Below are 27,355 nucleotides of genomic sequence, written 5' to 3' on the forward strand. Positions count from 1 at the left end.
CTGCAAACAGCTCCTGATCTGCTGGGGGGGGGAGGGGGACTTTCCTCTTTGAACACGCGTATCCCCCTCCCCCAACAAATTCTGCCTCCAAAAGTGCGTTCATTAAAACCATCCGGTCTCGTCTAATTTATTCTCTCCTGGCGGTTAATGACTGGGAGGTGAACGCGTGTGTCTCTCTCAAACTCCTCTCCTAAGCTAGCGCTGAATCTGCCCGCAGGCTCCGGCTCTCTTAGCTGCTCTCCTTGGCGCTGTTGTAGCCAAGGGATCGTGTGAATTTCTGCGGAAATTCACTTTCCACCCCCCCCCCCCCCCGAAATTACTTCGGGAGGTTCCCAAAACACCGTTAATTTTTACAATCAGGACTCACCCTTTATATCTCTAGGGAATTTTCTTTCCGTTTTTTTTAAGACTCTGACAATCCCCCCTGCCCCACAAATGGTTTCTAAACGCCAAAGATCCTACTTGTGTGATTGCTCGTATTTATTGTTTTATTCATAATGTGATGCGATAAAGCCCCAGGATTCATTTCCTGGCAATGGTGTGTGTAATGGTATGACAGACCAATCTCAGATACTGATACACAGGGAAAGTATAGGAACATTTTTTGCTGATAAGTTTAGCTAAAAACATATTTTAATAAAACAGGAAACATTAATCTTTCTCTTCCTTGCTGGAATCCAAGTTGGTTACCATTTGGAATTGTATTTATTTAAAAATAATGCATTTTAATTGTATTTATTAATAATCTTTTGTTAAGATAATTGGGCATTCAACTTTTTATCTTTTTCTCAACAATTTTGGCCTAGGATTAGCATATCTCCCACAAACCAATCAAAACCCCTTTTTTATATGGGGGGGGGGGGACTGTAAACAAAGCTTATACGTCTTTTGTGGCAGGGTTATATTCATTTTCCAAATTTCCTGTCTGAACTTTTTGGGAGGTGTATTTCATCATTCCAGTCAAACCTCAAGATTGCAATTCCGAATCGAGCCTTGCAAACTTGGCATTGTCATGGTGTATATGTATATTTGTGTGTTTGGTTTCCTTTTAGACATAAATGCATGAAAAACTTACTTTTATAAATTCCAGATTTGCATAATTCAAGAAAGCTTTGATTTTAAAATAACTTTTGGCAAGAAATATTTCCTTAGTGTGTTTTAACTGTGTTGATTATTCAGGAAATCACCCAAATAACTAAAATACTGATTTACTTTAAAAAACATAAAAATTAAAAAAAATCAGACTGTGGCTTCATTCCAAATTGTGGCTACATTTCCCCCCCAAACACATTCTGATGAGGCGATATATATTTGTTTAACCATTGCAAATCCCTGTTTTACAGGCACATCCTTAATGATCTAATTACACTTTTTTGTGAGAGATTTGGAAAACTCATGGAATTATTTCCGTGCAAAGGGATTTTAAAAAACACAAAGTATGCATTGAAACGGGGAAAAAGTACCCCAAACACCTAATTAGATAATTACCCAAGGAGCCATTTTAATCTATTGAGTACAGTACACAGTTTACAATCTTCTCTGACCACAGCTATGTTCAGTAATTACCTTTTCTCCCTCACAAGGGGATGAGCTAAGGATGAAGTGTGATAAACTTCATTCGGTTTCTTGGCTGCTGTCCGTATAACCTTCATGTTTCGTATGTGTACTGAATGAACAGAGACAGTTTGATGGCTGGTTCCTTGGACTAGCAGCTAAACATTTCCTCTCTGTGTGTTTTAAATATAAGCTACCGCCATAAGTGTTGTCACTAGAAATCATTATCCCAAGACTAAAAATTAGTGGGGTAAGTAAATTGCTTTTGCCTATATTATGTTATACCTAGACAAGCAAAGAGTGCTTTCAAATCTTGATGGAATTTCTATTGCCAGGTTCTGTGATATTGGATACTACATAAAAACTAAAAAACCCAGAAGATAGACGCAGAAACACACAGACAACCATCTGTATATTTGGTTTCAAAGGAAAATCTCTGCTGTTGTCCCTGGTTCTGTTAGGACCTGGATCCACTTAATTGTTAAAACAATTCAAACAAATCCAGCTACAGACGGTAGCTCCGATGTAAGTAAACCAAGTCTCGGAGTTTTGATACAAAGCATAAAAGAAAATGTTCCAATTCTCCCTTAAGTTCCTCCCATTTCCTATAGCAGGTAACAGGATTGCTGGCGTGAGTAACATTGAGATTCTGCCTCGGAGCATTAGAAAGGGAAGGAGGATTTGATGTCTATAAAGTTTAAGTGTATATGTAGAATAACTGTAGTGTCAAGGCAAAGACTAAAGATATACCATATACAGATACCCTAAAATATTCAAAGTGCTTTAATCTGAACAAATACACGAAGGCCAGTGCTGTGCAAAACTACTGAGATTTGCTTCATGAGAACAGCTAGGTCTGAGATAAGGCCATCTCTAGTATTCCCTGAGAAAATGTTTGCAATTTCACTTGGCAAATACAGCCAGTCTGCTGTGAACGCAATGAAAAATCCCATCGTGCCTGAACAAAATAGTGAATTTGCCCCATGATAGTCTTGCAGAGAGGAAGGATTTGGTGGTGAATTGTTACTTTGCAGCTCCTGGGACCCATCTTTGATGTGTCTTGAAAATGAAAGGTGTTAGAAATATACCAGGCCCAATCCTACAAGAAATGGAGCATCATCTGACTTCAGTGACCACTGATGGCTCCAGCCACTAGATTTTTCAGGCACCTTACAGGATCGGTTCCTTGGTCTGGCTACTTAGAAAGTGAAATGCATCCGTATAATACTTTTTGGGACCCAATCCTTCAAGTTCTTTAACTTCAATGGAAGGTCTACACCAGGGGTGGCCAACCCCTTACTGGCAAAGAGTTGTGCATAGAGCGCAACCAGACAGGGGAAAAAGTTGCTGAGCTCCATTTTGCTTTGCCGCACCGGACGGCTCCCCGGCACCCGGTGAGCACAGGGAACCGGGGGCTGTTTCTAGGAGCGCAGGGGCAACTTTGCGAGCCACGGGGGAGTCGCACTTTAACGGGGGGGAAGAGCTGCATGTGGCTCGCGGGCCACGGGTTGGCCACAGCTGGTCTACACGCACAAAGGGCTTATAAAATCAGGCCCCAAACTGTATTCACAGGACCCAGCTTCTACTTCCACTGAAATCAGTGGCCAAATTCCCACAGGCTGTCATGGAAGCAGAATCGGAAACATAGTTAATATCCATTAAGTACCAGAGGACATCTCTGTAGGCACCTATATTTCTATTTCCCCTCGTTTTCTTCTGTGGTGTTGTTTTTTAAAAGGAAATCCTATAAAACGTGGGGAAAGAATGAAAAACGTGGAGTTTGGTTTTGATACTGGTTTTTCAGGTGGCGAGGTATCTATTTACTGGACAGCTCGGTTGTCATAGACCTGATTTGAAAGGGAAGCCATGACCATGGGCAATTAGTGACTAGGTATGAGGGTTTTCCTTATATTGCGTTTCTGGGACAACTTGGACCTCATGCTCTTCTCACAGACATCACAGGGAATTTTGCCATTGCACCTCCCTGAGCCGGATGTGCCCTTTTTCTGTTTATATAGTCCCATTAGTAAAAAAAAACTAACAGGAGAGGTGAGGACTGAAGTGGTTTCCCTACTTCAATGGATTCAACCATCTCAGCTGGAGGAAAATTTTAAACTCTGGCCTCTTACTCGAAAAAACTAGTTTTGACTGGCAGATACTAAAACGTGGTTTCAACTAATAACGTACCGATGACTCCAAACTTCTGTTCTATTCTAGGCTTATGCGTTCCACCTCCCCAATGTTCCAGAAGCGTATTAAACAAGGTGATGTCTCTGGCCATCTTTAGGAGAGGGTCGTTCTCCCCCCTTCCCTGCTTCTGTACAATGATCGAATGGAGTAAAAATAAGCAGCTGAAGCCAGAGAAGGGGACAGAAAGAAAATAAAGGAGCGGCTGCTTCCCCAGGTCCCTCTCACGCAGCGATCCAAGAGAGGCACCCATGGCTGTTCTCTGGGGCGGGCGGCTCGCCTTGGGCAGATGTGCAGATGGGCCTGATCCATGGGGCAGCTGTTCAGAATGCTGGGCCCAGAGAGACCACCTCCGCTAACCCTGCCCAGGTGCGCAGGCTGTAGAACAAAGGGCCTTTTCACCAGCCTCTGAGAATGGAGAAGCCTCCTCACTGTTTGCAAAATGGCTTTCCCGAGCGGTAAGATTTGGTTACAGGGAGATCTGTTATTTCAGAGGCAGGCCAGCAGAGGGGAGGGTAATTTGACTCAGCCAGTGTGTGTAATGCCACAGCGGGGACCCCTCCCTCCCCAACAAGCACTGGAGCCGCGCAGCGTTGTAAAGTTGCGCCCGAGGACACGCAAACAACACAGCCGAGTTGGGACCTAGGACCAGAATGTCTCTCGTTTCCTAGTATCTGTTTGCCTAGGCGTGAACTAGTTCTGAAATGCTAACGCTATCAGGATCCCCATCGAGCCCTGGGGTGGGGGTGGGGAGGTTTAACTGCCTGATGCTCACACAACGGGTGCTGCTGTGTCAAGGGAGGAGCAGAGGCAGTCTGAAAACTTGCAGCTAGCCCAGGCTGGGGAAGGCGGCTCTGCCCCATGCAGTCGCTCTTTGCAATGGGGCACCTTAGTCAAAAGGCTTGAGGACGCCTTGGATTTGCCTGAATGGCTAGGGCCGGAGAAAGCCTTAGTTAAAAGCTGGGAGTGATTTTTGTCCTGGAGAGGAGGAGCAGGCAGAGAGAAAGTTTTGCTACATTTTTCCAGAGGATTCGGTTCAAGGGTCTCTGGGATTCATGGGAAGGAGGCCGCTTGACAGAATCAAGGATCTCTCTCCCCAACAGAGACCTCCTTAGTATGCTGTCCCATGTTTTTCAATTCACTCTCCCCATAGGAAAATGTCACTAATGCTAACTCCCTTTAAAGACCCACCCCACGGGTATGTCTAGACTGCATCCCTCTGTTAGCAGAGGGATGCAGATTAGGCAGGTCAACATAGCAAATGAGGCAGGGATTTAAATATCCCGTGCCTAATTTGCATAAAAATGGCCACCACGTTTTGCCAACTCAGCACTTCGTCAGCAAAAAGTGGCAGTTTTGAGGGGGATCTATTGAGAAAGAAAGACTTTTTCGACAGGTTCCTTATGCCTCCTGCAAGAGACCCTCCCAGGAGACCCTCCATCTCCACGTGTCAGCTGGCCCCATATGGAATGATATGCAGTCTTGCCCACAGGTGGGATGCCCTCCAGTGTTCCCTGTAAGCTGTGTGCTCACTCAGGAGAGATTCCACTAGCAGAGCTCCCACTGCTAGGATTGTGTTGCTCCTGGTGGTGCACAGTCATGCATGCCTCAGTGCACGTAACATTTATTCTGCGCATGGATGGAAAAGATTAGAGGGAACATCCATGCCCTCCCTCCATCACACTGCCCCTTGTTGTGAGACATGCCGCCCACTTCTCACTTCCTGTAGGGCAGGAGACACCGTCAGTGGCTTCCCTTGATCTGTCTCACTTTGGAGAGCGCAAGGGTGGTTCTCCCACAAACAGGAGACGATGCCTTGGTTTCCAACATAACCTGTTCCGTGCTCCGGCTGAGAAGTAGGGGGAGACTTTTCAGCTATTCCCCAATGCACATATGTAGTAGAGAATCAAAGAGAGAAACTGTGACAGCTGATTTCCTCTCTACTGTGAGCGGGACCCAGGAGGAGAAAGAGGAACCCATTCTCTGGTCTCATTCCAAGTCTAGTTTGGAACTGAGCCTAACTACAGAAAAGTATACACATTTAAAGATGGACTTCTTTTTTTTCCCCAGTAAGTGGAAGAACACCTCTGCAGGCAGTTGTTGGAGTTGTTTCTCTAGGGTAACTGTGTCTTTGATAAACATGGAAATGCCCAAGTCAACATTTCTACAAATAATGAGAACTGGCTGCATAGAGTTAAATATATTTGATTCCTTCCCTTTTATCTACTAAGTTTACAGTACTCTTACGCGGATGGCAAATAAGAAACCCTTTTCTTGTCTGGCAGCAGGGGAAAGAATCAGGTTGCAAATTTACCTGAGATGCAGGAGTAACGCCAACAGGCAGAACCAAACCTGGGACCTCAGGAGCTTAGTTCCTGAGCCTCCACAACTTGAGCTAAAAGCCAGCTGGCTCTCAGCTACTTTGGAAGAGCACACTCATTCTCTCTGTAAGTGGTCTCAATGCCACTCCGGGGGGGATGGGTGTGGGTTACACAGGCATGTGTAATGATAGATGGGTGCTGGAAACTCTAACGCAACTTGGGTAGAGTTTGAGATTGGTCCTTCTTTAAAGTCGGTAGCACTTTTGCCAAAAAACTTTCAGGATCATAATTAAATGCAGGGCAGGAAAACAGCACTGTGAGGCGAAGGTAAGTGGCATGATGGATGGAACCTAAAATACTGTGTCCTATGGGGAAACCTGATCAACACACAAGCCTGCCTCAGCTCAGAGCTGCAGTGAAACCTCTTTCCTGGGTGCAGGGCTGGCAGCAGCTGTGCCTCCCCCAATCACTTTCTCCCTTACTCACAATTATTCTGAAGCACACAACAGGCTTCCATCACAATGGGAATGTTGCATTTGCTGAGGTCTAACCTAGGCAGTAGACTCTGGAACCTTCCCTTTAAACACCCAAAAGCACATTCTACCACCATTTTGCACTTGCTCAGCCTGTAGTTGAACTGCTCCTTACTGTGGTCCAGGCTGCCTGTGTATGGCTTCATGCGCCAGGGGAGGAAGGGGTAGGCTGAGTCACCGAGGACCACTGCTGGCATTTCAACATCTTCTACGGTAATTTTCCAATCAGAAAAATGTTCCCGCTTGCTAAAGAGGCAGGATATCCTAAAGACGTGTGTGTCATGCACCCTTCCCATCCATCCCACGCGGACGTTGATGAAAAGTCCCTTGTGATCCACCAGTGCCTGCAGCACCATCGAAAAGTACCCCTGGCCTGTCATGTACTTCTTGGGAAAGTGGTTGGATACCTCTATTTTCCCACCACAGTTAGGGAATCCCAGCATTGCAAAGCCGTCCACTATGTCCTCCAAGTTTCCCAGAATCACCACTCTTCATAGTAGAAGAGTATCAATTGTCATGGCTACTTGGATCCCAATAGCTCCTGCTGTAGATTTCCCCACTCCGAATTGATTCCCAGCTGATCAGTAGCTGTCTGGCATTGCAAACTTCCACAGGAAAATTGCCACTCACTTCTTCACTGTCATGCTTTGTCTACACTGCAGGTTTTTTTTCCAGCAGCAGATATGCAAATGAGTGCAATTTGCATATCTTCTGCCAGTCCTTTTTGCGGAAGAGGATTTGCCGCTAAAAAGCCCCATGTAGATGGGGCCGTTTGTCGGGGAAAAATCTTCTTTCACAAGATCCCTTATTCCTCAAAAAGTGAGGTTTACAGGATCTTGAGAGAAAGGGTTTTCTTCCGTCAAATGGCCCGTCTACACGGGGCTTATTAGCGGCAAAACCTCTTCCGCAAAAAGGACTGGCAGAAGATATGCAAATGAAAGCACAATTTGCATACGTCCCACCGGAAAAAAATGGTCATGTAAACGTAGCCTCTGCGTGGATCTCGTTCTGGTATTCTTGAAATTCAGGCCAGAGAATACAATTTGCAAACTTCCATTAAAGTGGCCTTGCGCATCCGAAAGTTTTTTAGCCACTGCTGGTCAGCCCCTACCCGCATCCCCATGCAGTCCTACCAGTCTGTGCGTGTCCACTGTGTCTAGAGGCTCGAATAGCAGTGCCACATGCCAGTTGCAGAAGTTGTGTTCGTGGCCTTCCAAGATTCAGCCTCATTTCAGCAGATTCTGGATATACTCTGGACGTTCTCCAGCATTAGGTGCGCCATGGTTGAGAGCGTTATCATAATGCTTCGATGCTGCAGGAGATCCACGATGGGTTTCATGCTTATGCTGCAATGGCATCTGCATGGGTAATCAGGGGGGAAAAAAGCACCATAAGACTGTTTGCTGTTGCTTTCAAGCAGAGGCAGAGGGAGGAGACAAGTGCATTATGGGACACTGACATGTACCCAGAATCACCTGCTGCAGTTTGCATCCCAACGTGCACTGGGAGCATAACCCGGACTACAAATGAGCTCAGGCACTAGGAGACTCATGCACTGTGGACAGTTCTCTCAAAGTTGATGGTAGCCACCCTACTGGGGACGCACTGCTTTGAACTGCGCTGAATTCTTGTGTACAGTGAGGACATGCACCTTTGACTTTGCAAAATCAGGTGCTTATTAAAAAAAAAAATCGACCTTCATAAATTCAATCTTCTCTCTGTGTCGACGTGGCCACGGGAGCCGCTGCCTCTGGACCTGACGATTTAAAAGGGCCCAGGGGCCGGCCATTGCTCCCTTGGACAACATGAGCCCTGAGCCCTTTAAATCACCGCTGGAGCCCCCGTCAGTGCGCTCCCTGCAGCCCTAGCAGTGCTGAAAAGCTGGCTCAAGGCAGCTAACCCGTAGCCCATCCCTGCCCTTTCCGGGCCTGGCGCAGTCTTCTGTTAGCCCTGAATACACTGCTCCAATACAAACTATTTTATTTTTTAAGAATTTTTAAAGTTTAATGAAAAAAAAAGACCAACTAGAAAGAATCCTTTCCTTTCATTCACATAAAATACCCTGTCTCCTAGTTCTTCTCCGAAGTCCCCATTACATGGTTGTAACTGAAACCGAGTATTTGATTTACTATGTAAAGATGCAGAGCAATGTCATCTTTCCTTCCTGCCTATCCCATATTTGAGGCCCATGCACCAGTCCAAGTTTTCCCTAAAATTGTCCACACGCTCCTCAAAACATCCAAGTATCATTTGTTTTTCTTTATTGCTTTGCAGAGAGAAACCATATCCCAACTTTCAAGTAGAAAAATTAAAGAAACATTAACATGACCCAACCGCAAAAATATTTTTTTCCATGAACTGCACCAATCATTTGGAAGTGCAAGTAGTAAAATGAATTGCCAAAAGTATCAACTATATATGTTTTCAATAACTTTTTTCGTTACCTAGTAAAATAGTTCTCTCAAAGTATTGTTAAGCCCCTTTGTGCAATATAAAGGCACAGTCATGCATTGTCTCAGAAGTGATTTAATAGATTTTTTTTTTTTTTTTGCAGACGGGGAGGGCATTTTTGCACATATTTTTGAAACACGGCAGACAGAGTCAGTTTGGATTTGTAATAGGCCAGATATTTTCTTCCGAGTAATGATCTTAACTTTTAAAGAATGTTGCTTAGTTAGGAATGCATGTGTGTGTGCGCATGTTTGCATTTTGGCAAGGCAGCAAATAACGTACAATATTTATGTCCCTTGAGAAAAGTGTTCTGCATGTTTGCCAAAACACAGCCCTCTGTGATCCTGGAGCTATTTAAACTGCTCTCTAAAAAACAGAATAGATGGAGAGATTAGGCATATCAGAGGAGAGGGGAGATGGTGGGATGAATATATAACCATTAAAAGACAAAATAGGGAAGTTTAAATGTCTAGGTCAGATTCTGACTTGAGTTAGATCCATGCCATTTTTCTTCAGTGAAATTGTTCCAGATTTACCTAGTTAAGGCCTTGTTTTCTCTGCCAAAAAAAGTGTGTGTATTTGTTTTTTATGATGTTTGCTTGGTGGTTTTTGAGCTACTGCAAGCTAGTTCTCTAAGGGTATGTCTACACGGCGCGGCTATTTCGGGATACCAGAAGTATCCTGAAATAGCTAACCCATGTCTTAACAAGCTGCCCGTTATTTTGAAATATTTTTCAAAATAACGGGTGTGCTATTTTGGCATCCTTGTAACCCTCTTTCCACGAGGGTTAAGGGCGGTCTCAAAATAGTGTGTTATTTCGAAATTTGGTGCAATGTAGACCACCAAATTTCAAAATAGAATCAAAATAAGATACACAATTTGCGCTACGCAAATTACATATCTTCTTTTGGGCTTAGGGTGCTGTGTAGACACATCCTCACTGGAGAGCCTTAATGGAGACAAGTTGCTGTTTTTTCTTTTATTTTTACCTCAGTATAGCTGGGTGCTGACTTTGTTACAGGGTAAAAACTAAACCAAGCCTGGTTCCACTAGGATTTGATTGAGATCGCTCCCTTGCATTATGTTCTTTCGCTGTAAAACAAAACATTTTTTTTTTGGCAGTGAAGACATTACACTGGCCTCTGAGCTGCAGCTAGCCTCGTATATATCCAAGATTGTTATAAGGATACCAGTCTTAGGAAGTCCCAGAGGGGTAGCTGTGTTAGTCTGTAACTTTAAAAATGATGGGTTAATCTCTAAAGTGCCACAGGACTGCAAAAAACGGTTTTGCCCATACAAGCTCATGATACTGTATATATTTTTGTTAGACTCTAAGGTGCCACGGGACACTTGTTTTTCCATGTTAGGGACTCAACAAACTCAGGCCCTGTGCTCACTAGCAGAAAAAACGGGTTCTTAACACGCATTAGCTGACAGAAATAACACAAGATGTATCCTAGGAAAGACGAGGCCGTTAGTAATTTTCACCCAGGTTAGCATCTGGCTTGTCTCTGGTGTTCCCCTTGACTTGCTTACGCACATGAAAACAACAAACGGCCTTGTCTTCACAAGGATGTTACCTCAAGTTAGTTAGCTCATGGTAACCACTTGTACATAAGCTAACACATTAAGAAAACGCTGCTTTCCCCTACTATGACTCACCCTCCCAAGGGGACCGATTACACAATAGAACAAAGGGGTTTTGCACATTCACTCCCGGATTCTGATTTCACTTTTTCTGGATGGCCTTACTCCAAATCAGCACCAGTGTAACAGACCAGAATCTGTCCTCTCCTGCTTTGTAGCTGTTTCTGCCTCCGCGTGCTGATTTTTGAAGGCACAAGCACAATGCCTTGCTCACACTTCACACTAATCCTTTTTTCACTGAAATCCTAGCACCAAATTTAAGGACCTAACATTTTATTCCGAGAATTTTCCCTCTTCCCCCCTCCCTTCCTTTTTGCTTTATCTCTTCCTTCAATCTTCAGCCTGTCAGGACTTTCACATACCTGTGCCTGACAGCTAGGAAATCAGGGACTTTGATGTTGTAAAGGATATTTTATCTCAGGTGATTCTCACCAGTTCATACATTATTGTGTGCGATATTCAAGGAGTCAGAGTGAGCCCTGGCTTTGTCTGGGGAGATCAGAGCAATTTGCAAGCCTTTCTGAGGAACAAGTTCCAATAAAGGGACTTTAGAGATGAAATCTGTCAGCTCTGTTGAGAACTAGCGCGCCACAAAGCCTTATGATTATCGATAGCTTAAGCATCAGCAGGTACAGAACTAGACAGGGGAATGCAGCTAGCTGTAGCAGGGCGCTGGATTTACTTAGATTCATAGAACCCAAGGCCCGCAGGGACCGTCTGTAACACAGTCCAGTGAACGGCCCCAGAATAATTCCCAGAGCAGAACTTTTTTAGAACAAGACCCCTTCTTGATTTAAAAATTGTCCGCGATGAAGAATCGCCCCTAGCCCTTGCTAAGTTGCTCCAATGGTTCATTCCTCTCTGTTAAAACTTTACACCTTATTTCCTATCCGAAAGGCAGAGAGCACTTTTTCTGCTTGAATTCAGTTTTTACCACAGCTTCCTCTCACACAAACGATTGGGATTCAATTCCACCCAGCGCGGATTCATTTTTGTGTTCAGGAGAGAGGCAGTTTTCTAAAAGTGTGTGGGCGAGAGGGGGTGCACTGATCCCTGAATTGTGACCCTGCCCCTCATCCTGCTACTTCCCCCTAAGGACCTCGCTCTGCACTGCTCCCCCCTACCCCCAAAGCCCAGCATCCAGTCACTTCCCTCCACCGCCTCCCTGCTCAGCGCTCGCCCTTGCGGCCCATACAGACCAGAGGGGCTACCCCTCCCCCTTGTCTTGGTGCTCCTGCTTCAGGATGATAAAACATCTGCGTCAGAGGTTCCCACACTTGTTTTTTTGCTGCACCCTCACCCCTGCCCTTCAGACACTCATGTCTCAGGCCTGGCTGCTTCGGCACTGGGGAAAGAGCAGGATGGTGCTGAGTTTGGAACTTACAAGCCAGGGGGAAGGTGGAGGATGGTCACAATCTCCCCGTGACCAGTGCACGCGGGAAGGAGGCTCGTGCACCCCCGCAGCACTGCCCCTCCCGGCGTGCGTCCATGCAAGGTCTCAGGCTGGGGGAGGAGAGGAGAGAGAGAAGCAGGAGAGGAAAGAAATGAGTTTTTGCCCCGCCACATGGTTCCTATGGGAACTAGCCAGCAGCGGGACGACAGGACAGTGCTGGGCAACCACAGCAAAGCAGAGCTAGAAGGGACCGCAAGAGCTCATCCACTCCAGCCCCTGCTGAGGCAGGACCAAACACACCCAAACTATCCCTGACAGGGGTTTGTCCAACCTGTTCTTGAAAACTTCCAGTGATAGGGATTCCACAACCTTCCCGCGCAGCTAGTCCCAGGGTTAGAAGCGTTCCCCAATATCTCACCTAAAATGTCCTTCTTGCAAGTTAACCTTAGTCTGTCTTCTCTCTTTAACGGACATGGAAAACAATTGATCACCAGTCCCTTTAGAAGGGCCCGTAACATATTGGAAGACTGTTGTGAGGTTGCCCCCGCCCGTCAGTCTGTGTTTCTCCAGACTAATTAGGCTCACTTTAAAAACAACAACAACAACAACAAAACCCTTTCCTCCTAGGTCAGGTTCTGTCTCTCTTTCATTATTTGTGTTGCTCTTTTCAGGACCCTCTTCAATTCCTCCACGTCTTTCCGAAAATGTGGTGCCCATAAGTGGATACCACACTGCACCTGAGGCCAAACCTGTACTGTGTAGATGAGGACAGTTACACCCCTCCCCCCATGACTTACCCCCAATGATTCCATTCATACACCCCACAATCAGGGACATCCTTAGGATTTATGGGACTTCACACAGGACTATTACAGTGGTGTCCCTATGCCAGACGGCAGCCTGAGGGAGACCGGATAACGAATTTATTTTTTTTTGTAAGAGATGTGATTTTATAATCGTCAGCAACACACTAAGGCTATGTCTACACTGGCGGCTTCTTGCATAAGAACAGCTGTTCTTGCACAAAAACTTGCCGGGTGTCTACACTGCACGCGCGTTCTTGCGCAAGTAAATTTACAGTGTAGCGTCGGAAACCAGGGCTTCTTCCGGAAGAGTTATTCCTCTCCCCATGAGGAATAAGCCTTCTTGCGCAAGAGGACAGTATAGACAGACAACATGAATTTCTTGCGCAAGAAACCCCTATGGCGAAAATGGCCATCAGAGCTTTCTTGTGCAAGAGAGCGTCCACACTGCCACGGACGCTCTTGCGCAAAAGCACACGGCAGTGTGGACGCGCTCTTGTGGAAGACTTTTTGCGCAAGAATTCTTCCGTGAAACAGTTCTTGCGCAAGAAGCTGCCAGTGTAGACGTAGCAGCTTTTCGAAGCAAATCCTGACGACTAACAGAGTAAATGCAGAAACGGACAGTCTATAGCTGGGGCTGGCAAACGCCTCTTAAATGGCTTCATTGCCACTGGAACGGCTCTTTCCCAGGTTCAGTGTGGGGCTACTAGCTCTGTCAGGCTGTGCCACTTGTACGTTAACTAGAGCCTCTCTGGAGGAAGCAGAGCCACAGAGGAGGGCTAGGGTGAGGGCTGGGCATTAGGAGACATTAAGGCCCAGCGGTGTCCCACATTTCTGAGTGTCCGACTCAGCTGTCCATTCTGCGTATAGGTCCAGACAACAGCAGCCGGAATGACAGCAGCCTTTTGGCCAGCCCTGGTCACTGGTTCTGATACCAATTGTGTGTTACAGTACAGGGCCCAATTCTGCTGCCCCCACTTGAAGGCAGGGTCCAGAGGAACCAAGGTAGGACCTTGGATGCTGAGGGGGGACTGGACTTAAGACCACCACCCTGTGCTTCCCAGGTGAATGCCACATCCCCTAGGCCACTCCAGAACCCATCCCGCCTCCCCACCTTCAGAAGGTCCCTTATCCTGCCTTCCTAATGCAGGATCCGGCTCCATTCCCGGGGTAGCTGGTGTTGACTGCCCTCCCCAGGCAAATGCCCTTTCTCCTAGTCCACTCCAGAATCCACACAACCTCCCTACCTTCAGAGGGTCCTTTATCACGTGTTGGCTATCTGGTCACTCCCAGGATGGGCGGAGGCAGGGAGACAGGTCCTACCCCTCATCCACAGGCCCCGACCTCACGGCCTCCACAGTTCCCAGTTACTGGCCACAGTTCCCAGTTACTGATCCATGGGAGCTGCAGGAGCGGTGTCTGCAGGCAAGGACAGCACGTGGTGACTCCCTGTGCTGACTGCCTCAGGGGCTGAAGAGACACGCCAGCCCCCTCCAGGAGCACAGCTACCATTACTCCAGACAGGACTTGGTTCCTCTACAGTCTATTCTGAACTTCTAGCCATGGGCAAGGCCATGTCAGGCTGTTGGGGAAGGCAGAGCCTGTCTGTGCTTACTTGTGGTCCAGGGTTCAGGGTTGGGCTTCTGTTCCAGCTCTGGAGCAGGACTGTGGAAGCTGGACAGGAAGCAGTTGTGTGACAGCCCCTCTGACTGCTCCTGCGAGCCCTTCAGGGCATTGTTTCGGGTCACTCCGCTGCTGCAATCAAGGCGAAGTCCAAATCGTTCGGCACCCAGCGAGCTAGACGCTGTTTCGACACGCGGTTACCTCTGAAACGTCAGGCTGTTGGGCCGGCCCTGAGTCCATCCTCCGCAACTGCTTCTGACTTGTTTTCCCAAATCTTCCTGCCTTGACTCAGTGTGCACACAGTGATGCAATTCGGGGAGGGGAGGCACGGAACTCGTTCGCTCCAGGGCTACATTACCGTGGCCCACCCGTGGCTTGTGGCGGTGGTTCATGCGACGCGCCTCTGTTATGTACGCAGGGCTGAGCGTGCCAGGTCTTGGGCCTACATTTTTGCAGGGGATTGCGCACAAAATTTGATTATTTCAGCCAGCGTTCATGCTAGCGTTCGCCTCAGAGTCATTTAGGAACCCGGGGGGGTGGGGCGGGGGAGGCCAATCTGGTTCCCATTAGCTGGTCGCAGACACGACAGCATTACAGCATTGCTGAGCGGGTGGGCGTTTTCAATTCAGTCCTTTCTATTGTCCTGGAGATGGCGAATGGGGCACGCTGGGAGCTTCCTCACGTCAGCTCAGCATAAAGACGAAGTGGGAGTCGCTCCCCAGAGGAAGCACCTGCGTTGCTGTTTGTTTGGCCTCTGTGCCGACAGCGCTTCCCAGCCCACGTCCACAGGACAGAGAGAGACTAGCTCTCACTCCACGACCTAGATGAAGGCCGCTGGTGGCCAGGAGGACTCAGCTCCATGCAGGATCAAGCCCGACAGGTTTGCTGTTTGTCTGGCTGGAAGCATCGTGTCTAGCGTGGGCGCTTCTCTCCCCACAGAACTGCCTGGGGGAGGGGAAAAGGGGGCTGGTTTGAGGCCGTCCAGCTTGAGCACGTCCTCCAAATGCCGCAGCTCCTCTGACCTGGCGCCGCTGGCTTTTTAGAACACGTAGAAGTCCAAGGCGCAATGGATACGATCTCCAGCGCTGCATGCCAGAGCCGTTCCGCAACAAATTGGAAAGTGCTCGCAGGTCTCTCTGGGCATCTCCCCTGAACGCCTAGCGCTGGTTTTAACGATCGGGTCTCGGAGCGCTTTGCAAACCGCAATTAATTGCACTGCCCCATCAGTCCTATGAGCTCAGTGGTCCCCAAACAGTGAGGATGCAGAGGAATGGGGGGGGGGGGGGGGGCCCAGGCCAGCCCCTGTGGAGATGGGAGGGAGCACCACATGGCCCTGTTCTTTCCCAGCTCTGGCCTCCCAACCTCTCCCTTATCTGTCCTATGTCCCAAGGGTGCCTGGTCTATCCATCACCAAGCTGGCAGTGGCTGTTCCTGGGGGGGAGGGAGGGCTTGAGCCCTCGATGTCTGGCTCGGGAAACGGGTACATTATCCACTGTGCCACTGGAGTAGCCCCCCACCCTCCCTACATTTTGGGCCCCCCTTACCCATCTTATGTCCCAAGGGTGCCTGTCCATCCATTGCTATGCTCTTGTTGGGTGGGCAGGGCTGGACCCCTCAACCTCTGGCTCACCCAGCTTTCCCCCCCTGACCTCCAACTGTGGCCCAGCATCCTGGCCACCAACCCCAGCCCCACCCCCATCCAGCTCTGCTCCCGGCTCTGGCTCCCGTCCCTGGCTCTGGCCTCAGCCCCGGCTGCAGCCCAGAGCCAGCTATGGCTCTAAAGCTGGCCAAACCCCTGCAGCACCTTTGCCTCTCCCCCTCAGTCCCTGGATTATGGGAGGGGAAGGGGGACGTGGCCATGATACAGTATGGGTGGGGGTGTGCCACATATAGAGACTGGGGACCACTGCACTAGCCCTGTTTTAGAGACTGATAAACCAAGCTGCAAAGATGCCAAGTGGTTAAGGGAGTGGTCACCCTGTGGCAAAGCCAGGAATGGAAGTGAGATCTCATGCCCAAGGTCCTGGGCTGAGCACTAGCCGAGGCTCTCCCCAGTAACCTGGTTATACTCATTTCACAAACGAAAGCTTGGTTTGTGTTTTATTCTCCGCAGCACAGTGCGCCACCGGAGGCCCCTTACAATGAAATTTATCTTTCTTGGTGTAATTATCCAACTGTCTTGCTTTTGCAATTCAGTCTCCACCCATTTTCTAATCTAATTTCTATTGTGTATTGTTTTTCTTTCCCTTAATTACAAAATGAGATCATTGAGGGAGATGGGACTTCGCTACAGACTACATAAACATAAGAACGGCCACACTGGGTCAGACCGACAGTCCATCCAACCCAATATCCTGTCTGCCGACGGTGGCCAATACCAGATGGCTCAGAGGAGGGATCACAACAGGTAATCCTCGTGGGATCCCTCCCCTGTCACCCATTTCCAGACAAACAGAGGCTAGGGACCCCATTCCTATCCATCCTGGCTCATAGCCATTGATGCACCTAACCACCATGAATCCATCTAGTCCTTTTTTGAACCCTGTTAACTGCGCAGAGAGTGAAGAAACACTTTTTGTATTTTAAATCTGCTGCCTGTTCATTTCATTTGGTGACCCCTAGTTCTTATATTGTGGGAATAAGTAAATAGCTGCAGCCAGCTACCCCCATTCTTCTTCCCTTACATCCCCCTCACACATTTTCAGGTGGCCTGGGTGGTCCATATGTGAGGAAAAGCTCCTTCCCTGAGGACCAGGACCTAGAGGTGTTAGCAGTGCTGTCTCAACTAACTCTAAACCGGAGGGATTGCATTCTGCCTACCACAAAACCAAAACCCCTCTGCAATTTCATCTGGGGACAGTGCTATCCTTCACGGCCTGCCCAAACAAAAGCAACATCCTTCAAACTCCAGTGTATGAAGAACCTCGCTAGGTGTAAGGGTTATTCAGGTACTTGGGTGATGTCCCAATTCTGTTCCCCAAATAGGTAGAGGCTGAACTCAAGTGTAGAGTCCATTAAAGAACAGCCACTTTTCACTCCAGAGCGAGCTTCCTTCTAGTGACATGTGACATGATTCCTGACAAAGCACTAGCCGTGGTGTCCAACATGCTAGGCACATGTGGCTATTTGGCTGGGTGAATGTGGCCGGTAGGGTTTAAAAACAAAATTTACATTTTCAGAATAATGTGGCTAGTTCTCTATAGCGCTAGCCGCTACAGCGGTTACTGCTTCAGAACTAGATGGACACCACATGCAGGACTATGTAAATGCAACATAGTAGCGGACCCTTGTTAATGCAGCAATATGTTCCAGCTGCAAGGATGACAGGGGATTTTTTTTTTTTTTTTGGCTAGAGATATATTGGAGAAATCAGAACAGTTTCTGATCTTGATTACAACAATGTTAATCCAGAGTAATTGCACTGAAGAATATGGAGTTACTCTGGATTAGCACTGGGGTAAATGAATCATAGTCTAACCCAGAGTCTCCAGTCTTCTCCCCACAAAATAATGAAGTTTGAAGATTTAAACATATGCAGTTGTGTTACATATACTATTTCCTGCTTTAGAAAGAAATCTCAGGGGACAGTGACCCTGGAACCACAAGATGGTAGAAAGAATCAATTTTAATTGAAAAATAAAGACATGTAAGGAACATAAAAAGATGAAAGCATTTTTACTTTGCCAGCTTTAATATGAGCACTATTAGTAGCAGCTGCATTTCAACCCATTTTGCAGATTAACTTGGAGAAGTGCTCTCTGAAACATTATCATTTAATTGCATAGGGTATCCTATAATTTAGGGGGCTGAGCAGGATATAAGAGACTCATTAAAGCAGGACGTTAACCATGGCAGAGAGTAAAATCCATTCCTTTGTTGCAACCAGTTTTGCTGCCCTACAATCACTGTGGTAAATTGTTTGCACAAATTGCAGCAGGAGGACAGAGGGATGGATACAGACAAAAAGAGAGAGATTGATTCTCAGATGAAAAATAGTTGTTGCAATGAAGATAATTAATCATGGAAGATATGCACAGTAAGAGCCCCTAGAGCCAAGTGTAACAGGTTGGGACTCACTGACACATCGCCTCCTGCTGGTCTCCTCGGGAATAAACTCTTCAGCCTCAATGCTTTTTGCTGGCCAGCATCTCACCCTCAGTTATCTGTCTCCTGCTGAGATAGTTCAATCCCTGTTCCCTCCTGCCCATTGAGCTCTTCCCTCACAGTACTGCCCTGGGACCCTCCCTCCCAGGGATCCCCAAATCCTCTATACCCACCTTGCCTCAGTGACCCACTGCTGTCATCTCACCCCTGTCTCTGGGCAAACTGATCTCTGAAATGGCCACTCCTCATAGGCAAGGGGTGTGGACCTGCTGCCTTCTATCCTGACTGTCCCCCTGCAGCCTGAGTACCCTCAGGCCTTGAGAGCAAGGCCCCAGCCTCGGCATTTGCCCAGGCACAGCTCCCAGCATTTCAGCATCAGGTACCTCTCCAGCCTCTTAACAACCAGATCAAGAGCTTGTCCTCCTCCACCCCAGGAGCCCTTATTTATACTGCCCCATGTGGGCCTTAATTGGCTGCTAATTGCCTCAGCTGCTGGCTCCACAGGCTCAGCCCTCTCCTCGGGCTGGATTTAACTCTTGTTAGGACAGGGCAGGGCAGATACCCCCTCACACCAAGGAAGAATTCCCCAGCCCATGCACAGCACAGGGTGGCCAGAATTCCCCTCTTGCAAGCCCTGGGCTGTTCTACTTTTGGGGGGTGGCAAGGCCCCCAATGCAGCCCGGTATATCAAGGGCCCAAAGCTGCCCTTGTCCTCGTTCCCACTGGGGTGCCGCACAGAACTGGACCTCTCTCTGCTGAAGCTGGTTCTTCGCATTGGGTCTAGAGTGAATGGTGATAGCTACGTGCTAGAAATCTGTCCCCCTGGGAGTTGCATCATTCGACCAAGGCCACTAACTACTCTTTCCAGTGCTGTCACGCTGAGGAGCTTCATGCAGGATCGGGGCCCTACTGCAGTAGGCCCCGATCCTGCATGAAGCCTACCCCGAAAGGCACTGTACGCCTACCCCGAAAGGCAAGAGAAGAAAAGGTTCTGTTCTAGGTCTTGTCCGGCCTGTTCCTCTTGCTTCTTCGGCAGCATGGTTTCAGTGGTTTGCTCTCTCGTTTCTCACTGTCCTCGCCTCCCCGTGGAAGACCTCCGTTGCACCCGATTGATCTCTTTGGGGTTGGTGGGGAGTCAGTCAGCATTTACAGCTGGAATCAGGCATGAACTATGAACCGCTCTGATTGGTCAGGATCCCTGGCTAATGGCCAAGTGAGTTACTGCAGTGAAGGGCAAGCAAATGGGGGAGGCGGGGGGAGTTGCACGCAAAGAGAGTTTCATAAAACTCCTCTTGGTGACTGGAAACGCGTGGTGTAGAAACGCCGCTTGGCACAATATCAGAAGATGCTTAAATCATACATTCCAGGGCTAGAAGGCTCCGGGGCGATCACCTAGTTCAGTGGATTTCAAACCAGGACTGGCTGGTGGAATGTTGGGCACTGGGCCACCTTGCTGCAGGGTGGCCAGGTGACCAGTGGGGGTGCTAAGGCAGCTCCCTGCCTGTCCTGGCACCACAGACTGCGCTGCACCACAGAAGCATCTGGCAACAGGCCTGGCTCCGGGGGAAGGAAGGGAGGGAGTGCACAGGGCTCCCCATACTGCCCCTGCCCTGAGCACTAGCTTTGTACTCCCAGTGGCTAGAAGCCTGCTGCTCGCTGTTTCCGGGGTGCAGCATGGTCTGTGGTGCCAGGAGAGGCAGGAAGCTGCCTTAGCCCCCCCGTTGCACCACTGACTGGGAACTGCTCAAGGTAAGCTCCTCCTGTCACGGCCCTGACTCCCCCCCCCCCCCCCCCCGCATAAGCCCCAAAGCTCTCATCCTCAGCCCCATCCAGAGCCCACGCTCTAGTCAAGTTACATTGGGTTGCAGCATCAACAGTTTTCTTCAAGTGGGTCATGAGGGGAAAAAAAGGGTTGAAAACGCTGCTCTAGGCTGACCTCCTGTGTACCACAGACCATAGAACCTCCCCAAAATAATTCCTAGGACAGACCTTCTAGAACAGCATCCCGTCTCAATTTAAAACTAATCAGTGACAGAGACTCCACCAAGATGACCCTTGTAAATTGTTCCAATGGTTAATTACTCTCTCTGTTAAAAGTAGAATGCTTTATTTCCTGACTGAATTTGTCTAATCCCAACTCAGAAACATAGAAATGTCTGGCTGAAAGAGACCTCAAGAAGTCACCACCTGAGAGAGGACTAACCCTAGACCATCCCTGAAAGGAGTTTGTCCGACCTGTTTTTAAAAACCTTCAATAACAGGGATTCCACAATCTCCCTTAGAAGCCTATTCCAGAACTTTGCTGCCCTTAGCTTTTCCCAATGTCTAACATAAATCTCCCTGGCTGTTGATTAAGCCCATTCTTTCTTGACCTGTCTTCAGTGGACATGGAGACAAAAAGTCATAGTCCTCTTCAGAACAGCCACTAACATATTTGATGACTATTATCACATCCTCCCTCAGTTTTCTCTTCTCAAGCCTAAACATGCCCTGGGTTTGTAGCCTATCCTCCTAGGTCAGATTTTCTACGCTTCAATCATTTTTGTTGCTCTGCTCTGGCCTCTCTTCCCATTTCTCCACATCTGTCCTCGAGGGTGACCACCAAAATTGGACCCAAAGCTTCAGTTGAGGCCTAACCAGTGCTGAGCAGAGCAATTACCTCCAGTGTCTCATATTTCAGCCACTGGGCTATGTCATGCCTTTCTCTGCTAAAAAGGGGCAAGGTCAGAGCGAACGCTTCTTTTATTACAACAAGTAGCCCTGTGGCACCTTAGAGGCTAACAAAAATATATAGTCTCACAAGCTTTCGTGGGTAAGACGCACTTCATCAGCTGAGAAAGCTCATGAGACTATAGCTATATATTTCTGTTAGTCTCCAAGGTGCCACAGGACGACGCGTTGTTTTTAAAGTTACAGACTAACATGGCGACCCCTCTGAGACGTCTTTTATTATAAAGCTACAGTGAAGGAGCCTAAATTCTGACCCTTTACATCACCACTACATTTGATTAAATTAAACTAGTGTGAGAGGAGAATTAGGCCCATAGGGTTCAAACCTAAACTGCCTTTTGTGGGGAAGTAAGATCCAAACACCCCTTGAAAATGATGTGGCACTGCCGCCATTCACTACAGAGCCCCAAACCATTTCAGCATAAACCTCATTGGGAGAATGGGCCACTTGGTCCGTGCTGTGCAATATTCCACAGACCATTCCCACAGATCACTGGACCTCAGTGCCAGGGTGTTAGAGGTGTATGCTGGGAAAGTGCATCCCTGTTGCCAGCTCTCACAATTCAATAGCAAGTTTCACAACTATTATTATTTTTTTTCTTAAAGCGCCAGCTCCTGGAGTCATGGGATCATACACAATTCTTAGCTACCATGAAAAACCCCCTCCCCCGATTCTAACATTCATAGAAGCTTACAAGATGACTCCCAGGAGCGGATGAGGATTTTGCGGGGCCCAGGGCAGCACAATTTCGCAGGGCCCCCCTTTTGACACGGCGCATGGGCCGTGGTGCCACAGCGCAGGCGTGGGGCTTCTTGAAGTGCGGGGCCCGGGGCAGCCGCCCCACTCCCCCTGCCCTATATCTGCCACTGATGACTCCTATAGGATCAAGAGAAAAAGAAAAGAAGAGCAAAGCAACATTCATCTCATAATTTTGGGGGTCCAGTCCTTCACCCAAGGCTATCTGTGTCCCTTGCAAAGCTCTTTCCTCACAGGCTCAAGATTGGGTCGGTAACATAGAAAAAGCACTTAGAGACCAAATGAAAAGCATGACTCACACAGCCTGTAATTCCTTTCTGCAGATCCTGGAGGAGAGTATTTCATTTGGCAAACAAGTCTGACTTACAGAACCTGTCCCTAATCGCATTAAGAGCTCTGAACTGTAACACATTTGTAACTCCAGGTGATTTTGTTCTGTCTTTTTGGACTGCGACCAGGCATAAAATGCCCTTTTGATAGATTTTGGATCCAACCAAAATTGAGGAGAATCAGATGTCAGTAAGTACGTTCCAGTTTGATCTTTACCCAGGGGTATCACAATATGCTTCAGCTACAAATTGTGTAGAGATTTGCTTTTAAACCATGGGTTCTTTTTTCATATTAAGCACATTTCTCCTTGCAGTTGTCATGCATCCTTTGTGGTGCATGTGATGCAGAGGCGAGGTGGAAGCACACCCTATGTTCTGCTTTAGCATTGAATTTGTGAGGCTGGGAGGTCGTGTCTAGGAGATAGAGAGATAGAGCCATACTCCTCGGATACATGGGTGTATCTTCCATTGCCTTTCCATTAGGTTCTTATGTAGCTTTCAAAAATGTCACCCCCGCTTTAAACAAGGCAAATGAAGATGCTCTCTGCACTCCATCTGGGAGCCTACAAATCTGATCTTGCAAGATGCAGGGCTCACCCCCAAAATACTTCATCACCCATCCAAGTCATATGCCCAACATCTTCCGGGATGGGGCCCTGCTAGGAAATTTCACACCTTGACTTTACCAGTGCTTCTGCCCTGGCTACCGAAGGTGGAACTCTAATAGGACTATCAATAGCAGGGAAGGAGGTCCATGCAGATATGTCCATCACTCCAAAATCAGAAAGGGTTCATTTTGTTTTATATTTACAACTTCCAAAACCCTGCCCTTTTAGTTACTAGCACAAAAATCCAACTTCTCTTTCCTGAGGAAATCTGATGAGGGAAACGTAAGCATTAAACGGTGTGTGTGTGTGTGTGTGAAATGTAAGAATTAAACGGTGTGTGTGTGTGTGTGTGTGTGTGTGTGTGTGTGTGTGTGAAATGTAAGCATTAAATGGGGTTTGTGTGTATGTAAAATGTAAGCATTAAACGGTGTGTGTGTGTGTGTGTGAGAAATGTAAGCATTAAATGGGGTGTGTGTGTGTGTGTGTGAAATGTAAGCATTAAACGGTGTGTGTGTGTGTGTGTGTGTGTGTGAAATGTAAGCATTAAATGGGGTTTGTGTGTGTGTGAAATGTAAGCATTAAACGGTGTGTGTGTGTGTGTGTGTGTGTGTGAAATGTAAGCATTAAACGGGGTGTGTGTGTGTGTGTGTGTGTGTGTGTGTGTGTGTGTGTGTGAAATGTAAGCATTAAACGGGGTGTGTGTGTGTGTGTGAAATGTAAGCATTAAACGGGGTGTGTGTGTGTGTGTGTGAAATGTAAGCATTAAACGGTGTGTGTGTGTGTGTGTGTGTGAAATGTAAGCATTAAACGGTGTGTGTGTGTGTGTGTGTGTGTGTGTGAAATGTAAGCATTAAACGGTGTGTGTGTGTGTGTGGTCCTTACTGATGTTAAGGGCAGTTCCACAGCCAATAGCCCATAGGAAACTTTGTAAGCTGTGCCCCATAACCCTAGGTGGGAGGAATTTGCATTGCTCAAGTAGAACCCCCTAAATGACAGGACTTCACAATTGAAATCCTCAACTTCAACCTCATGCCTGGGTGCCATCATAAGACTGATACTATAAACAATTTATGGCCGGGGCTTGAATGCTCAGAAATGTGAATTTTCTCATTGCTGACAGATTTATCGTTTTCCACCAAGAGGAAAACTGAAGCAAGAATGGAGCAGCATCACTTCGCTGGGGCCGGAGCTCTGGAAAGAGGCAGCAATAGGAAAAAAAAAAAATCCCGTGCTGTATATTGCAAGGTCTCCTTGCATGGGCATCATACCCAATTCATCGTACACAAGATACAAGTGAAGTCTTTGAGGGTGGGGTTGATCTATCCAACCTTGTCTGCCCCACCGCTCTGCCTCACGAAGGAGCACTGAAAGGAAGGCAGTTTTGGGACATCTGACATATGGGTTCATTCCTCCCTCCCTTCTCCCCATGGGGAATCCATGCCTGACTGATCATAACGTCCCCCTCTGGCTTCCACATCTATAAATCTCCATTGCCCAGGCAGGCATTGTGCGTTCTACGGTTCCACCAAAGAGCTCATCTATGTCACTAATTACACACACGTGTGAGCATGCATGCACGCAGTTAATCTAAAGAGCCAGGGTAGCAGAAAGAGCATGGTAGTGGAGAAGTGAATTCATGTTCCAGAGACACTCCAACAAAGGGGAAAAGAGCGCAGCACATGAATAAACTTAAGTAAAACCAAACAGCTCCCTATTTTGTCTTTCTATCCTTTTCCCACAGGATTCAAAAATTTTTAGGTCCTGGGAAGGCAATGGTTAGGGCCCCAAGGCATATAATGTGTCCCCTTCACAGTGTTTCCACAATCCGAGAACTTGCATACCTGTGCAAATATAACTCGCGAAACCAGTGCAGTTAATCTGCATGTACTGTTTAGCAACGGAAGCAATCAGAATCAGTCCGGTATGAAGGCCAGAGCACACATTACTTCTGACCCATGATCTTAGAGACATTTAAAAACCCTAGGATAGAAGGCCACTGGGTATATTAGTGTTATTCTACTGGGGCTGTGTCTAGACTGGCCAGTTTTTCCGGAAAATCAGCTGCTTTTCCGGAAAAACTTGCCATCTGTCTACACTGGCCACTTGAATTTCTGCAAAAGCACTGACTTCCTACTGTAAGAAGTCAGTGCTTTTTGCGGAAATACTATGCTGCTCCCGTTCGGGCAAAAGTCCTTTTTGCGCAAAACTTTTGTACAAAAGGGCCAGTGTAGACAGCTGAGATTTATTTTGCGCAAAAAAGCCCCGATCGCGAAAATGGCGATCGGGGCTTTTTAGCGCAAAAGCGCATCTAGATTGGCCACAGAGGCTTTTCCGCAAAAAGTGCTTTTGCGGAAAAGCGTCCATGCGAATCTAGACGCTCTTTTCCGAAAATGCTTTTAACGGAAAACTTTTCCATTAAAAGCATTTGTGGAAAATCATGCCAGTCTAGACGTAGCCCTGATGTCTACAGAGATCACCTGGTGTCATTTGGTGCTCTACTAAGGGCACATCTACACTTCATGGGAAGCTCAAATTAAGAAACGCAACTGCAGCTATGTAAATTATGTAGGTGGAATTGATGTTTCTTAAATCCCCGTCCACACAGCAGGAGATCGACAGGACCAATGCTCCCATCGGATTCCCTTACTCCTCGCAAGGAGTAGGAGTACCAGTGCCGACAGGGGCACCATGTGAGTTCAATCTACTATACCCGCTAAATTGAACCCTGGAAGATCAAGCGTGGTGTAGTGTAGATGTGCCCTGAGTGATTAGAGGTACATTATTTCACACCAGGTGAGGCTCTACAGAGATGATTTACCCAAATAAATTCAAGTTAGAGCTGGGCCAGAAGCAATTTTGTTCCTGTGAAAAATTTTAATGAAAACAATGTTTCTGTTTGTATTGGCATTTTCTTCAAAAGTTCTTTTGTAAATAAAACCTGAGAAAAGAAAAGAAAAGAAAAGAAAAGAAAAGAAAAGAAAAGAAAAGAAAAGAAAAGAAAAGAAGGTACTTGTGTCCCAAAATGAAAGTTTCAGTTTTTCAAATAAAACTTCCCCCCCCAAAAATTCAAAACCAGGAATTTCCCACAGGAAGTCCTCATTCGACCCCCCCTTTTCAAAAGCCACTTTTTTTTTTCAAAACCCTATTTGATGAACATTAACACAGCACATACTTCATACACGGCTCCTCCCGCTGTTCAAAGATGGAGGCAGGCAGGGCACATGCAGGGACAAATAACTAAGAAAAGACAGAGAGCTGAGATGGGGGAGGTAACAGCTTTTATTAGACCAGCTTCTGTGGGTGAGGAGGACAAGCCTGCGAGCCTCACAGAGGTCTTCTTCAGGGGTCTGCGTAAGGTCTAAAGCTTGTCTCTCTTGCCAACGGTCTCTCTTGCCATAAGAGAGATTGCCTTGTCTCACTAATGCCCTGTGGGCCACATGACTACACCAACACCACATATTAGGCCATATCTCCACTTACCAGAGGATTGATGCTCTGGTGATCGATCTTCTGGTGTTTGATTTAGTGAGTCTAGTATAGACCTACTAAATTGAACACTGAGGGCACCATTGGCGCCGAGACTCCATGCCATCACGAGGAGTAAGGGAAGTGGATGGGAGCATTTCTCCTATCGACCTCCTGTTGTGGAGATGGCACCAAGCTTGGCTTAAGGTATGTTGACTCCAGCTACGTTATTTACAAAGCAGGAGTTGCGTACCTTAAGCCGACCTTGCAGGTGTAGTGTGGACCTGGCCTAAAAAGAGATACACCATTTAGACCTAATCTCGCCGGGCTCTGAAAGGACACTGCTGAAGAGTGCCAAATATCATCAACTTTATGTAGCACAGACCACGGACAAACCTTCAGCATTGACAACAGATGTTCAGGAGGGCTCCTCCTATTGGGAACAGAGTTCCCTATAAGCTGAGCACTCGGGCGGCCACCCAGAAGAGAGTCAAATGCCACCCAGCTTATTAGGAGAGTCCCCCACAGCCAACACCATGTGTTTTTACTAGTGGTGCACATCCACACATGCCTGGGTGCACATAACAAAATGTATTCCTCACATGGATGGAAAAAATTAGAAAGAACATTGATTGGGAGGTGTGGGCAGTCAGCAACTCAAAGGACTGGATGCCCTGTCACAACTATATTGAGATATATGCACCAGCTGTCATAGGTTTAACCACCCTTGCTGCTATTTATTGCCCTGGTCACTGGAAGGTTACGCTCTATGAGCTTGCAGACAGGAACCAAAACGCCGTATGAGAGCGCTGTCACGTCTAGAGTCTTCTGCTGTTAACCTTTCGTGCC

General features: G+C 47.4%; 1 long non-coding RNA gene across 1 annotated transcript in view; it reads right to left on the reverse strand.

The window, feature by feature from the left end:
* The window catches only part of LOC112546827 (uncharacterized), a 115,641-nt gene that overhangs the window by 9,415 nt on the left and 78,871 nt on the right, over positions 1-27,355 (reverse strand). The window contains exon 3 of the long non-coding RNA XR_012895705.1: positions 7,729-7,953. This is a non-coding gene — a long non-coding RNA (uncharacterized LOC112546827). The remainder of the gene's footprint in view (positions 1-7,728; positions 7,954-27,355) is intronic.

Source organism: Pelodiscus sinensis, chromosome 14, assembly GCF_049634645.1.
Source record: "Pelodiscus sinensis isolate JC-2024 chromosome 14, ASM4963464v1, whole genome shotgun sequence".
In the NCBI taxonomy this organism is placed as follows: Eukaryota; Metazoa; Chordata; order Testudines; family Trionychidae; genus Pelodiscus; species Pelodiscus sinensis.